Source organism: Ovis canadensis, chromosome 10 (genome assembly GCF_042477335.2).
Source record: "Ovis canadensis isolate MfBH-ARS-UI-01 breed Bighorn chromosome 10, ARS-UI_OviCan_v2, whole genome shotgun sequence".
Lineage (NCBI taxonomy): Eukaryota > Metazoa > Chordata > Mammalia > Artiodactyla > Bovidae > Ovis > Ovis canadensis.
In genome coordinates this window covers 98,091,073-98,104,157 of record NC_091254.1, presented here as the reverse complement: position 1 = coordinate 98,104,157, position 13,085 = coordinate 98,091,073, and the positions used below count along the sequence as shown (strand labels likewise).

Sequence of the window (13,085 nt, the reverse complement as noted above, 5' to 3'; positions counted from 1 at the left end):
CACTTTAATTTGAGGGAGGAGAAAGATAATTTCCATCTTTCATAGCTTCAGAGTGGAACCGAGCGCAAGACCCACCATCCGCTGAACGGTTTTGTCATCGGCTTAGAAAGTGGACGGAACGAATTTTGGTAAAGATATACAATCTTGCAATGCTAGTAAGTCAGGTTTGTAAAATTCACTTTTAACAGATGCCGATTAATCTATGCTAAGTCGCTTCAGTCGTGTCCAACTCTGTGTGACCCCATGGACTGCAGCCTACCAGGTTCCTCCATCCATGGGATTTTCCAGGCAAGAGTACTGGAGTGGGGTGCCATTGCCTTCTCCTGATTTTTCTATAGGCAGCCATAAAACAAGTGATGTTTTAAAAGTTAATTGTTGTGCTCGCTTCGGCAGCACATATACTAAAATTGGAACGATACAGAGAAGATTAGCATGGCCCCTACGCAAGGATGACACGAAAATTCGTGAAGCGTTCCATATTTTTAAACTATAAAACACTGATGAAAGAAATCAAAGAGGACACTAATAGATGGAGGAATATACCATGTTCATGGATTGGAAGAATCAATATAGTGAAAATGAGTATACTACCCAAAGCAATTTACAAATTCAATGCAATCCCTATTAAGCTACCAGCCATATTTTTCACAGAACTAGAACAAATAATTTCAAGATTTGTATGGAAATACAAAAAACCTCGAATTGCCAAAGCAATCTTGAGAAAGAAGAATGGAACTGGAGGAATCAACTTGCCTGACTTCAGGCTCTACTACAAAGCCACAGTCATCAAAACAGTATGGTACTGGCACAAAGACAGACATATAGATCAATGGAACAAAATAGAAAGCCCAGAGATAAATCCACACACATATGGACACCTTATCTTTGACAAAGGAGGCAAGAATATACAATGGAGTAAAGACAATCTCTTTAACAAGTAGTGCTGGGAAAACTGGTCAACCACTTGTAAAAGAATGAAACTAGATCACTTTCTAACACCGCACACAAAAATAAACTCAAAATGGATTAAAGATCTAAATGTAAGATCAGAAACTATAAAACTCCTAGAGGAGAACATAGGCAAAACACTCTCTGCCATAAATCACAGCAGGATCCTCTATGATCCACCTCCCAGAATTCTGGAAATAAAAGCAAAAATAAACAAATGGGATCTAATTAAAATTAAAAGCTTCTGCACAACAAAGGAAAATATAAGCAAGGTGAAAAGACAGCCTTCTGAATGGGAGAAAATAATAGCAAATGAAGCAACTGACAAACAACTAATCTCAAAAATATACAAGCAACTTATGCAGCTCAATTCCAGGAAAATAAACGACCCAATCAAAAAATGGGCCAAAGAACTAAATAGACATTTCTCCAAAGAAGACATACGGATGGCTAACAAACACATGAAAAGATGCTCAACATCACTCATTATTAGAGAAATGCAAATCAAAACCACAATGAGGTACCAATTCATACCAGTCAGAATGGCTGCGATCCAAAAATCTGCAAGCAATAAATGCTGGAGAGGGTGTGGAGAAAAGGGAACCCTCCTACACTGTTGGTGGGAATGCAAACTAGTACAGCCACTATGGAGAACAGTGTGGAGATTCCTAAAAAAATTGCAAATAGAACTACCTTATGACCCAGCAATCCCACTTCTGGGCATACACACCGAGGAAACCAGAATGGAAAGAGACACATGTACCCCAATGTTCATCGCAGCACTGTTTATAATAGCCAGGACATGGAAACAACCTAGATGTCCATCAGCAGATGAATGGATAAGCAAGCTGTGGTACATATACACAATGGAGTATTACTCAGCCGTTAAAAAGAATACATTTGAATCAGTTCTGATGAGATGGATGAAACTGGAGCCGATTATACAGAGTGAAGTAAGCCAGAAAGAAAAACACCAATACAGTATACTAACACATATATATGGAATTTAGAAAGATGGCAATGACGACCCTGTATGCAAGACAGCAAAAAAGACACAGATGTGTATAACGGACTTTTGGACTCAGAGGGAGAGGGAGAGGGTGGGATGATTTGGGAGAATGGCATTCTAACATGTATACTATCATGTAAGAATCGAATCGCCAGTCTATGTCTGACGCAGGATACAGCATGCTTGAGGCTGGTGCATGGGGACGACCCAGAGAGATGTTATGGGGAGGGAGGTGGGAGGGGGGTTCATGTTTGGGAACGCATGTAAGAATTAAAGATTTTAAAATTTAAAAAAAAAAAGTAAAAAAAAAAAAAAGAAAAAACCGCCCCCCCCAAAAAAAAGTTATTTGTTTTATAGCATCCAAAGCTGTCACCCGTTAACCTATTTCTTCCTTCGGACCACCAAAAGCACAGATGGAAAGGGGTTTTTGTTTTCCTGACCAGTTATACCATCATTTTACTTTCAATGAAAGACCATGTCTGAATCAAAGGCTTACCGGGCAAAATAAAGCTCTCCTGTGGGTACTCTTTAGGGTGGTGCCATTACTGATTGTCCTGGCTCTCAATATTTCCCCACTGGTTTCAGCCAAGGGTGAGTGTGCTATTTAGAATCTGATGTATTACAAGAGTTTTCAAAGATAGAATAATTATATGATCCTTATCTAGGGAGTGTGCCAGGGTTTTAATCTTATAATAGCAAAGATAAGATTTTTAACCTGACTATGCCTGAGGTTCTATTAAACTATAACATTCAGAACAATTTGGATTAAACTGCCCTTCACTGTGTTGTCCTTAGGAGACTGCTGAGCTTCTGATGCTAATGGGGAAAAAAAGTGTGGGTTTTGAAATAAATTCCCCATAAAACATAGTAAAAAAAATTCTCTTTCAATGTTGAGGCAGAGGGTTGGTGCCTATTGAACCAACAGATGAGCAAATAAAGCTTCAAGGGGAGCTGCAGGTTGCTTCATTTGAGATCTTTTCTTTAAAAGAAAGATACAGACACTGGGGTTCACAGTGTCGCTGGGTGGGGTGAAAGGGGAGAGGCAGAACAGAGTGTGAGCCCTGTCCTGGAGGAGAGGAGTCGTGGAGAGTAAGTCATATCACCCAAGAAGCTGTTTGTTACTTTTATAGGAAAACAGCGATGCTTCCTTACCCATCAACCATGGTGTTTCTACATTCCACTCGGGTTCGATAGGGGGATTTTCCAAAAAAAGCAAGTCTTGGATAGTTCTTGTCTGTTGATCCAAGCAATTCATATCCTGTTTCCAATAGTTTGTGTCTCAGTGTTTATGGATGGATGTCCAGCCCCTGACCCCCTTGTCATAAAGAACTGGAACCCTGCTTGGCAGGTCTGAGGTCTGGGGGGAGGGGCGGGGCTGGGCCCCCATCTCAGCAGAAATCCCTCCAGAAATCGAGGACAGCACGTGAGAGATGGAGAGAGGGGAGCAGTGGCAGGACCTGCTGGGAAAGCATTTAAAACCCTAGGGCATCTCAGTATCCCAGGCGTGAGCCCTGCCTTGGGGCACAGCAGATTCATAGGATCATAAACAGACCGGCTGATTGGCTGACTTTCAAAGTATTTCTGATCGACAGGTCCTGTTCTCAAACATCTTCTTAGTCAAATCTCTAATACTGCAACGCGTCCTCATTTGCTCAGTCGTGTCTGATGCTTTGCGACCCCAGGGGCTGTCGCCCACCAGGCTCCTCTGTCCATGGGATTCTCCAGGCAGGAATGCTGGAGCGGCTTGCCATCTCCCACTTCTGGGATCTTCCCAGCTCAGGGGTTGAACCCATGTCTGTTGCACCTCCTGCCTTGACAGACGTTCTTCCCCACTGCACCACCTGGGAAGCCCATAAAAGAGCAGCAGGAAAAGGGCTGCAAAATAAACAATAAAAAATACAGCAGGATCTGCTTCAGAGAAAGAACGGGTGGGGGGGGGGCGGGCCTAGAGAGGTGCATTCTAGATGGCTGTAGGTGGTTCTAGATCAAAACAGCGAACTTCAAAAGCAAAGGAATTGCTGACTCAGGCTGTTCAGCAATTCAGCTCAACAGGAGCAGAAAGGCCGCCAGAACCCAGTTCCTTTGAAACGCGGTGGGACGATGTTCAGTTCGGCACACAGCGTGTCTGTGGGAAACGTATTTCAGTAGGAGGTACATTGTTCAGGAAGCAGTAGTGAAGTCGCTCAGTCGTGTCCGACTCTTTGTGGCCCCATGGACTATAGCCCACCAGCCTCCTCTGTCCGTGTGATTTTCCAGGCAAGCGTATTGGAGTGGCTTGCCATTTCCTTCTCCATTAAGAAGCAGCGGGATCTAAATTTCAGTGTAGAAGACTCTCCACTGAATGGCTGAGTGAATATACCAGGTGTTAAGAGTCACCTTTTCTTGTCTAGAGAATTATTCCTACAAGGGGAAAATTCATTTAGTGACGCTGGGACAAAGAGGTGGTTTGTTGACATGTAGGCCACCTTCCACATGCATTGGTCTTCCTTTTCACGTTAACCCACCTGTCTTTTGGGGCGTGGAGACCCCAAACTGGCATCACGAGCCAGTCTGCCCTCTCCTGCCCATCACCTGGAATCTTCTCCGAATCAAGCTGCTGTTAGCCACGTCAGCAGTCTTCCCACTCTCTCTCTCAAGGTAACACTGTCTGTCAATCCAAAAAAGCCTGTTCTAGGCTCTTTCCTTGTTACTGGGGGAGTACCAAGGATGTGTTAAATCACAGGGCTGCGGTTCATCAGAAGCAGGTGTCATAGCCGTGTAACAACTATCGTGTCCGTGAAGACGAGCAGTCTCTGGGCGCTCCCTTCACCTCTGCCCTCATCTCTGTTCCTGCCACTGCCCTCCGTGCTCTCCTAGAGGGAACAGTCCCGCTCAGGAACCTGCACGGATGGTGAACCGGCGCCTGGCGCCCCGCAGCAATGCCCACCTCCCGGTTCTGGGGCTGCAGCGTGCTCGTGTGAGGTCACACCCTAGAGGAAACTGGCCTGTGGGGATCAGAGGCCTTTCTGCATTGTGTTTGTAGCTACCTGTTATTTAAAGTCAAAAAGAGAGAATCCTTTCCTAGTTGGGACATGCCCCTTCCCCCCATCTTTCTGGGTACCCCTCCTCCACAGCCCAGCTGGCTGGCCAAGGTCACCCTAGCCCTGGGGGATTTGGAGGGGGGAAGAGGGTGGAGCCTGGAGAAGCCTGGAGGCCCAGCCCCTTCTCCCCCTCCTCTGGGTTCAGATCCAGGCTGTCCCCGCACACCAGCTTGAGGACCAGGGTGCCCACAGTTTTAAGGCATCTCTGCTGTTTTGCCTTCAGTATTGGTGTCCACGTTCCCGTACGACAGCCCTCTTAAGATGCATGTTTTTATTACCTTAGAGGACAAACTCACAGCTATTCAAGCACACGGCTTTTTAGGTACTTTTCTGCGTCTCACGCAAACACCTGTGGTGATAACAGAGCTGATCAGAGGATGCCCTCTGGACTCCTGAGGGCTGTGGGCGGGAGTCCAGGACAGTCCTCCTGGTCAGTTTGGTTGCAGATGAGGAAGTCTGGGTGCTTTCCCCACTAAAGTCCTGGGTAAAACGAGTAACATCACAGGATACTGGGGAAACCCAACAAGAAATTTTCAAGTGTTTTCCAAGCATTACTCCTCTGAAAAGCATTTATGTCCCATCACCACATTTATTATCAGACGTATGCCTGTGGCATTAAGTGTGTATAAGGAACTTTTCCCTCTGAGACCTGCACAGTGTACATCTGAAACAATGGAACATAATTAAAGCATCTTCACTAGTGGAATGAAGATACTGCATTTTTGACATGTTGACATAGCCACTGTTAATTTCTTTTTTAAAAAAATTATTTTAGGACTTCTCTAGTGGTCAAGAAGTTAAGAATCCACCTGCTAAAGCAGGAGACACAGGTTTGATCCCTGCTCCGGGAAGATCCCACAGCCACTGACGCCCGAGCTCCGCAACGAGAGGAGCCGCTGCAGTGAGGAGCCCGAGCTGCGCAGCCAGGGGGGCCCCCGCTCACTGCAGCCAGGGGGGCCCCGCTCACTGCAGCCAGGGGGGCCCCCGAGCAGCGACGAGGCCCAGAGGAGCCGAAATTAAGACCAAGATTAAAGATTGGTTTATTGGGGTGTGTTTGTTTATAGTGTTGCGTTAATTTCTGCTACACAGTAAAGCGACTCAGTTACACACACACCTGCATCCTTCTTCCTATGCCTTTCCTTTACTTAAGGAAAGCTTTCCTATGCTTACGCTTTATCACAGGATGCTGAGCATAGTCCCCTGTGTTATAAGTATATCTTGCTGTTTATCCATCCTTAATAGCATATATTAGTTAGTATATTAGTATATTAGTTAGTTCAGTCGCTCAGTCGTGTCTGACACTTTGCGACCCAATGGACTGCAGCACACCAGGCCTCCCTGTCCATCACCAGCTCCCAGAGTTCACTCAAACTCATGTCCATCAAGTCAGTGATGCCATCCAGCCATCTCATCCTCTGTCCTCCCCTTCTCCTCCTGCCCTGAATCTTTCCCAGCATCAGGATCTTTTCAAATGAGTCAGCTCTTCGCATCAGGTGGCCAAAGTATTGGAGTTTCAGCTTCGACATCAGTCCTTCCAATGAACACCCAGGACTGATCTCCTTTAGGATAGACTGGTTGGATCTCCTTGCAGTCCAAGGGACTCTCAAGAGTTTTCTCCAACACCGCAGTTCAAACGGATCAATTCTTTGGCACTCCGCTTTCTTTATAGTCCAACTCTCACATCCATACATGACCACTGGAAAAATCATAGCTTTGACTAGACAGACATTTGTTGGCAAAGTAATGTCTCTGTTTTTTAATATGCTGCCTAGGTTGGTCATAGCTTTTCTTCCAAGAAGCAAGTGTCTTTTAATTTCATGGCTACAATCACCACCTGCAGTGATTTTGGAGCCCCCAAAAATAAAGTCTCTCACTGTTTCCACCGTTTCCCCATCAATTTGTCAGGAAGTGATGGGACCAGATGCCATGATCTTAGTTTTCTGAATGTTGAGCTTTAAGCCAACTTTTTCACTCTCCTCTTTCACTTTCATCAAAGGGCTCTTAGTTCTTCTTCACTTTCTGCCGTAAGAGTAGTATCACCTGTGTATCTGAGGTTATTGATATTTCTCCTGGCAATCTTGATTCCAGCTTGTGCTTCATTCAGCCCAGCATTTCTCACGATGTATTCTGCATATAAGTTAAATAAGCAGGGTGACAATATACAGCTCTGATGTACTCCTTTCCTGGTTTGAAACCAGTCTGTTTTTCCATGTCCAGTTCTAACTGTTGCTTCTTGACCAGCATACAAATTTCTCAAGGGGCAGGTCAGGTGGTCTGGTCTTCCCATTTCTCTCAGAATTTTCCTAGTTTGTTGTGGTCCACACAGTCAAAGGCTTTGGCATGTCCAAGGTGGGGGGTGTGGGGGGAGGCGTGGACTGGAATATCACACTGATTGAGCCCAAACTTCCGGTCCAGCCGTCCGCCTGACACCCATCCTCGGCAACCACAAGGCTGCTCTTTGTCCGGGAGCCTGTTTCCGGCTGTGGACAGGGCCATTTGTGCCGCCTTAGTTTCTAACTGTGTCATTACTGTGGTGACTGTCAGATCTGCTATTCAAAAGGTTCAGTTATTTAAAAAGTTTTGGAAAACAGTATTTAATAATTCTCAAACACTGACAGCAAATGAAGCATGTGAAAAATTTTCTCAGGGGTTTAAGTAAATTATTATTAAAGAATTGAAAGTAAAAGGAAATAACTAATCCTAGTCTTTGAAGTCCATTTGGAATTTAATTGACCGTTAGGCCACCAACTATCTTGGCACATGACCGTTTAATAATGAGAAACTCAACCTTACATTAGGAATGAGAGCAGCGTAATTCATCAAAAGCCACACACCATTTGCATTGCTTTCGGTGGAGATTTCGAGGGAAAAGTGCAGGACACACAGGTTTAAGTGATTTATGAGCTTTTTAGTAGCGTTACAGCCATTGAGCTCTGGCAGTAATGACTGTTTGTTGACGAGTTTTGTTTGACTTGGGCTGTGATTGCACTCAGTCTCCTGCCTTAGAAGCTCTGGCTGAGGTTAATGAAGACATGGGGCAGTAAATTTTGAATAACCTTAGTAATGCTGATAAACAAAACCATCTCCAGTGTTTCAACCAGGCTGAAATGATAATACCGCCTTATGAGTGAGTGAGGGAAAGTCGCTCAGTTGTGTCCGACTCTTTGCGATCCTGTGGACTATACAGTCCATGGAATTCTCCAGGCCACAACACTGGAGTGCGTAGCTTTCCCCTTCTCCCGGGGATCTTCCCAACCCAGGGATCGAACCCAGGTCTCCCACACTGCAGGCAGATTCTTTACCAGTTGAGCCACAAGGGAAGCCCAGGAATACCACCTTATATTCCAACAAAATCAAGTTGGAAAATTGTACTGCTGTTCTGACAAATTTCATTCACCCATATGGACCCTATTATCAAGATATCAACTTAACAATTAATTATCAGGCTTGAACAAGTATTGCTGTCATGTTAGCACTGTGATACACATATAACCTGGAGAAGGAAATGGCAACCCACTCCAGTATGCTAGCCTGGAGAATCCCATGGACAGAGGAGCCTGGTGGGCTGCAGTCCATGGGGATGCAAAGAGTCGGACACGACTGAGCGACTAACACACATATGTGTAACTGAGAAATATGACCAACACCATTTTTGCAAATTCTGATCTGAAAATGGACATAACCTTGGTTCCACCACTGGGCTCTCCATGCTTAGGACGCTGTGTAGATCCTCAGCAGCTTCTCTGTCTTGAGAGGTGGAACCAGAGACCTCAAAGGAAGGATTCCGCCTTCCCTTTGTGTGAGCTCTGCTGCCCTGAGATAGCATTCTGCCTCTCTGGACTGCAGGTCCCTGCCCAGGATTCTAGAAGGTCACGGAGCATTGTGACTGTCAAGCTTCGCCACATGAGGACCATTCATGTACCACTAAAATCTCCAGCAGCCACCATACAAAGAGCAGGCTTACCTTCCTTCTCCACCGATGAAAAGAAACAAATAAAATGCATGCATTTCTTTAACTCCAGTCTATAAAATCATTAGAGCTACGACTCTTAGCTAGTAAGCGTTGTGCTAATTACATACTTGACGTTAGAAGCGTACCTTATTAGTGTACTGATTTTACAGCCGAAGACGCTGAGACCTTGAGAGATTCATTAACTTGTTCAGGACCGTAGAGCTGGAAAGATGTGGATTCTCGAACCTCCAAAATTTACCCCAGACCCTAAGCGCCATGTTGCAGACCTCGTGTGGGGCACAGCCAGAAATGTCTACCGTAGGCTTCAGTGACATGCGAGTCTAAGGAAATTCTTCCTCGCCAGTCACTGGAGCATCAGAGGAGACGATTGTACCTGTTTACTCATCCATAAGCATTGACGTGGGCTTCCTAGGTGGTGGTAGTGTTAAAGAGCCTTCCTGCCAATTCAGGAGACGTAAGAGATGTGGGTTTGATCCTTGGGTCAGGAAGATCCCCTGGAGGAGGGCATGGCAACCCACTCCAGCATTCTTGCCTGGAGAATCCCATGGACAGAGGAGTCTGGCAGACTGCAGTCCACGGGGTTGAAAGAATCGAACATGACTGGAGCAACTGAGCACACAGGCTTACTCAGATGCAGTGATGGGCTTTGGATGGATGCAGAGGGTAACAGATAAATAATCAGTTGTGTTGGCAATCCCATCACTAGCTAATAATGGGCTTATTTTGATTCCCCATGACTGTGGGATGCCTCAGATTAGAAATGTGGGAGACATGTATGCTTTTGGAGAAGCTGACTTCAGATGAATAAACAAAAAGATAACTCGAAACTTCATCACATGGATACCACTGTATTATTTACCAAACGGTATAAATGCCTACATTTGAGGAGGTTTCCAGGGTAAACAACAGGTACGCAACATTCCCTGCCCAGATTCTCAGGTATGGCTCTACTGTCTGTGAGTTTACTCACCGTTACACAGTTTAGCGCCTCTGAAATAATTTTGACCGTCTCTGCTAGAAGAACCTTATTTTCCATTGCGATCACTGGGCAGGTATAAGACACTGATTCTGAACTTACACCCAGTGGACACCAACTGACCTCTGGTAATGTTTATGTCGTGAACCCAGCTCCATTGCTCCATCCAAACCAGAGTCCGTGAGCAGCTTCGGGCTGGATTAATCGCATCTGGGATTCAGTAAGACTCTTCTAGCCACAGGACTCGTTTTGGGGGTGCAGGGCCGGGGTCCCAGCAGTGACGCACACAAGTGAACCGAGTGCACGGATTTCACCTCACTGCTGCGTGAGGCTGGCATTTTGCCTAATCGAGCAGCGCCTTTCCAATGCCGCGCTCCACACCTGCGGATTCACAGGGTGTTCTAGCTCAGGTGCCGTCCTCTCAGTGACTAATGCTGAACTGTTCCTAACAGCAACAGCATTGTTATTGTTTAGTTGCCAAGTTGTATCCAGCTGTTCAGCAACCCCATGGACTGCAGCCCACCAGGCTCCTCTGTCCATGGGATTTCCCAGGCAAGAATATTGGAGTGGGTTGCCATTTACTTCTCCAGGGGATCTTCCCAACCCAGGGATCAAACCTACATCTCCTGTATTGACAGGTGGGTTCTTTACCATTTAGCAAGGAAGCCCCCCACCCCCACCAAGTTGCAATATCTCAGTGTATATATATAAATCCCATCATGAAAGTTATTTGAGTGTGGCTTAAAAGAAATCTTCATTCCTAAATATTTTTTAACCACATCCTTTATTTATTAACTTGAATCTTTACTTCAAATAGTCAGCAAGAGAAAACATTTCCCTACAGGAGTCCACTGATGCTGGAGCCGTCTTCATGTGATACCACTTTGCAGATGACAACTGTTCTCCTTTCTCCAAGTTCTGTTTGCTGTTTGAAGTTTGACTTGCAAGTATTTTACCAGCAATTCATATTTTTAAAGGAGTAGCAGAAATTTTCCTAACAATAAATATATTGTTAAGAATATATTTGACAATATATATTTAAGAATATATTTAACAATATGTCTCAACGATACTTAGATTGAAAAATAAAGGCTTCGAGAAAGTGTCCCGAGATGCAGACATATGTGACGCATTCTCAGGAAGTGCCAGCGACAGGACACGCTCGGTCGGCTTCACCAACTGAAGCAACAACAACCGAATCCTCCACCTTACGTGTTGTTTTCCGTCACAAGAAACAGTGGCTCAAAAACCTTTTCTGGACGCACAGTTGTTGTGCCCAATAGTGTGTGTCAAGGGACTAACAACGTGGCGATTCACAATTTTTAAATGTCACACACACCATTTATAGTTAGTAGAAAATACTGACTTCTGTGCCCTGGGCGGTACAATCTGTCTTGGCATCTTATTTTATCCCTGAAAGTTCACCTTCCCCTGTATTGCTCTTCCCCTTTCTGAACATAAAGAGAACTTTGGAAACTTTTCAGTAGCCCGACATTTCCCTACAAATTCTCTGAACAGAAATCTATCGCTTCTTTTAATTTTGGCCAAAATAATATAGCCCAGCTTGGCCTCTCAACATTTGTTTTATATTAGTATTTTACTGGCATCCTTAGTTGCTATACCTAATCTGTGGCTCATCACATCATTTTGAACAAAAATCAAAACGAGTCATTTTTTTTTTCCAAGGGGGCATATCCTCCAAAATATCTGACAGACTCAAGAAAAAGTATGTTTGGAAGGAGGCGTCCCCAAGTAATGAAGATCCACCAGGTTCCCGACAGTTAGCACGTCAGTGAACACGCCGGGTGTGGACTTTAGACTCTAACGGCAAGAAGCGCTGTACAAACAGTGGAAATTATAAATAAACATATTCTTTGCAAGTTACACAGAAAACTTTGTTATGAAAAACACAGTAGAAGAGGGGAGAGAGAATTAGGTGTCATGTGGGTAATGTCTTGACGCGGATGGGAGAGAGTCCAGGGCAAACTCACGGTGCCACGTGCTGGAGTTCCTCGCCCGCCGTTGGAAAGAACTTCACGGTTTTCACCCAGAATGAAACAAGGAGCCAAGTACTGCCTGAGAGAAAGCCTGCTGTGCGGAGGGAATGGAGAGACACAGCTGTCCTTTCTGGGTTAAATCAAGTCCTCCAAAGAGACACCAAAGCCCAACCCCCAATAAACTGACAGACCGCAATGATACAGCCGTAAGTTGTCTGCTCACAAAATCAGGGCTTTGGGTTTAAAACGGTTGTTTAGTGCCTAAGTCATATTCACTCTGCTACTTCATGGATTGTAGCCTGCCAGGCTCCATGGGATTTCCCAGGCAAGAACCCTGGAGTGGGTTGCCACTTCCTTCTCCAGGGGATCCTCCTGACCCAGGGATTGAACCCTGGTCTCTTGCATTGGCAGCTGGATTCTGTGCCTCTTCGGCACCAGAGAAGCCCTTTAAACACGGTGTATGCGTGCTTATTTGCTAGGTCACTATACTCGCGTCCTACTCTTTGCGACCCTGTGGACTGTTAGCCCTCCAGGCTCCTCTGTCCATGCGAGTCTCCTGGCAAGAATCCTGGAGTGGGTTGCCCTGCCCTCCTCCAGGCTGTCTTCCTGACCCGGGGATTGAACCTGAGTCTCTGGTGTGTCCTGCATTGCCAGGCGGGGTCTTTACCACTAGTGCCACCTGAGAAGCCCTTAGACGTGGTAGAAGACAGAAATCTTTTAGAACAGGAAGGTGCCTTAGCAAACATCCAACCCAGGCACCTGCGTGTGTTTAGATGCGAAGTATCACTACTCAGGGTAAGTGTGCTACCCGTAATCACACAGCTATAAATCGTAGGAACAGAAGTGGAATTCAGATGGTCGGTTGGTCCAGCGTTGCTGCCACAAGTACAGCTCACTTGCCTTGAATGCCCATCTCCGGAAATGACTTTGAAGTGCACTTCTGTTGATGTGTCTGTTAATTGTTATTTAGAACAGCTGACTTAACACTGTTTAAGAATCAAACAATATCAGAAAAAAGTAACTGTATTATTATATCTGTGCTCTATTTTCACCCATTTGCTTTTCCCACTAAATTGCACCATTAAAAAACAAAACAAAACAA

At 45.2% G+C, this 13,085-nt stretch overlaps 1 non-coding gene across 1 annotated transcript; it reads left to right on the top strand.

The window, feature by feature from the left end:
* Positions 1–377: 377 nt before the first annotated feature.
* On the top strand, positions 378–484 carry LOC138447002 (U6 spliceosomal RNA). Its single transcript, XR_011259639.1, has one exon. It is a non-coding gene; the product is annotated as a U6 spliceosomal RNA (small nuclear RNA).
* The last annotated feature ends 12,601 nt before the right edge of the window (positions 485–13,085 follow it).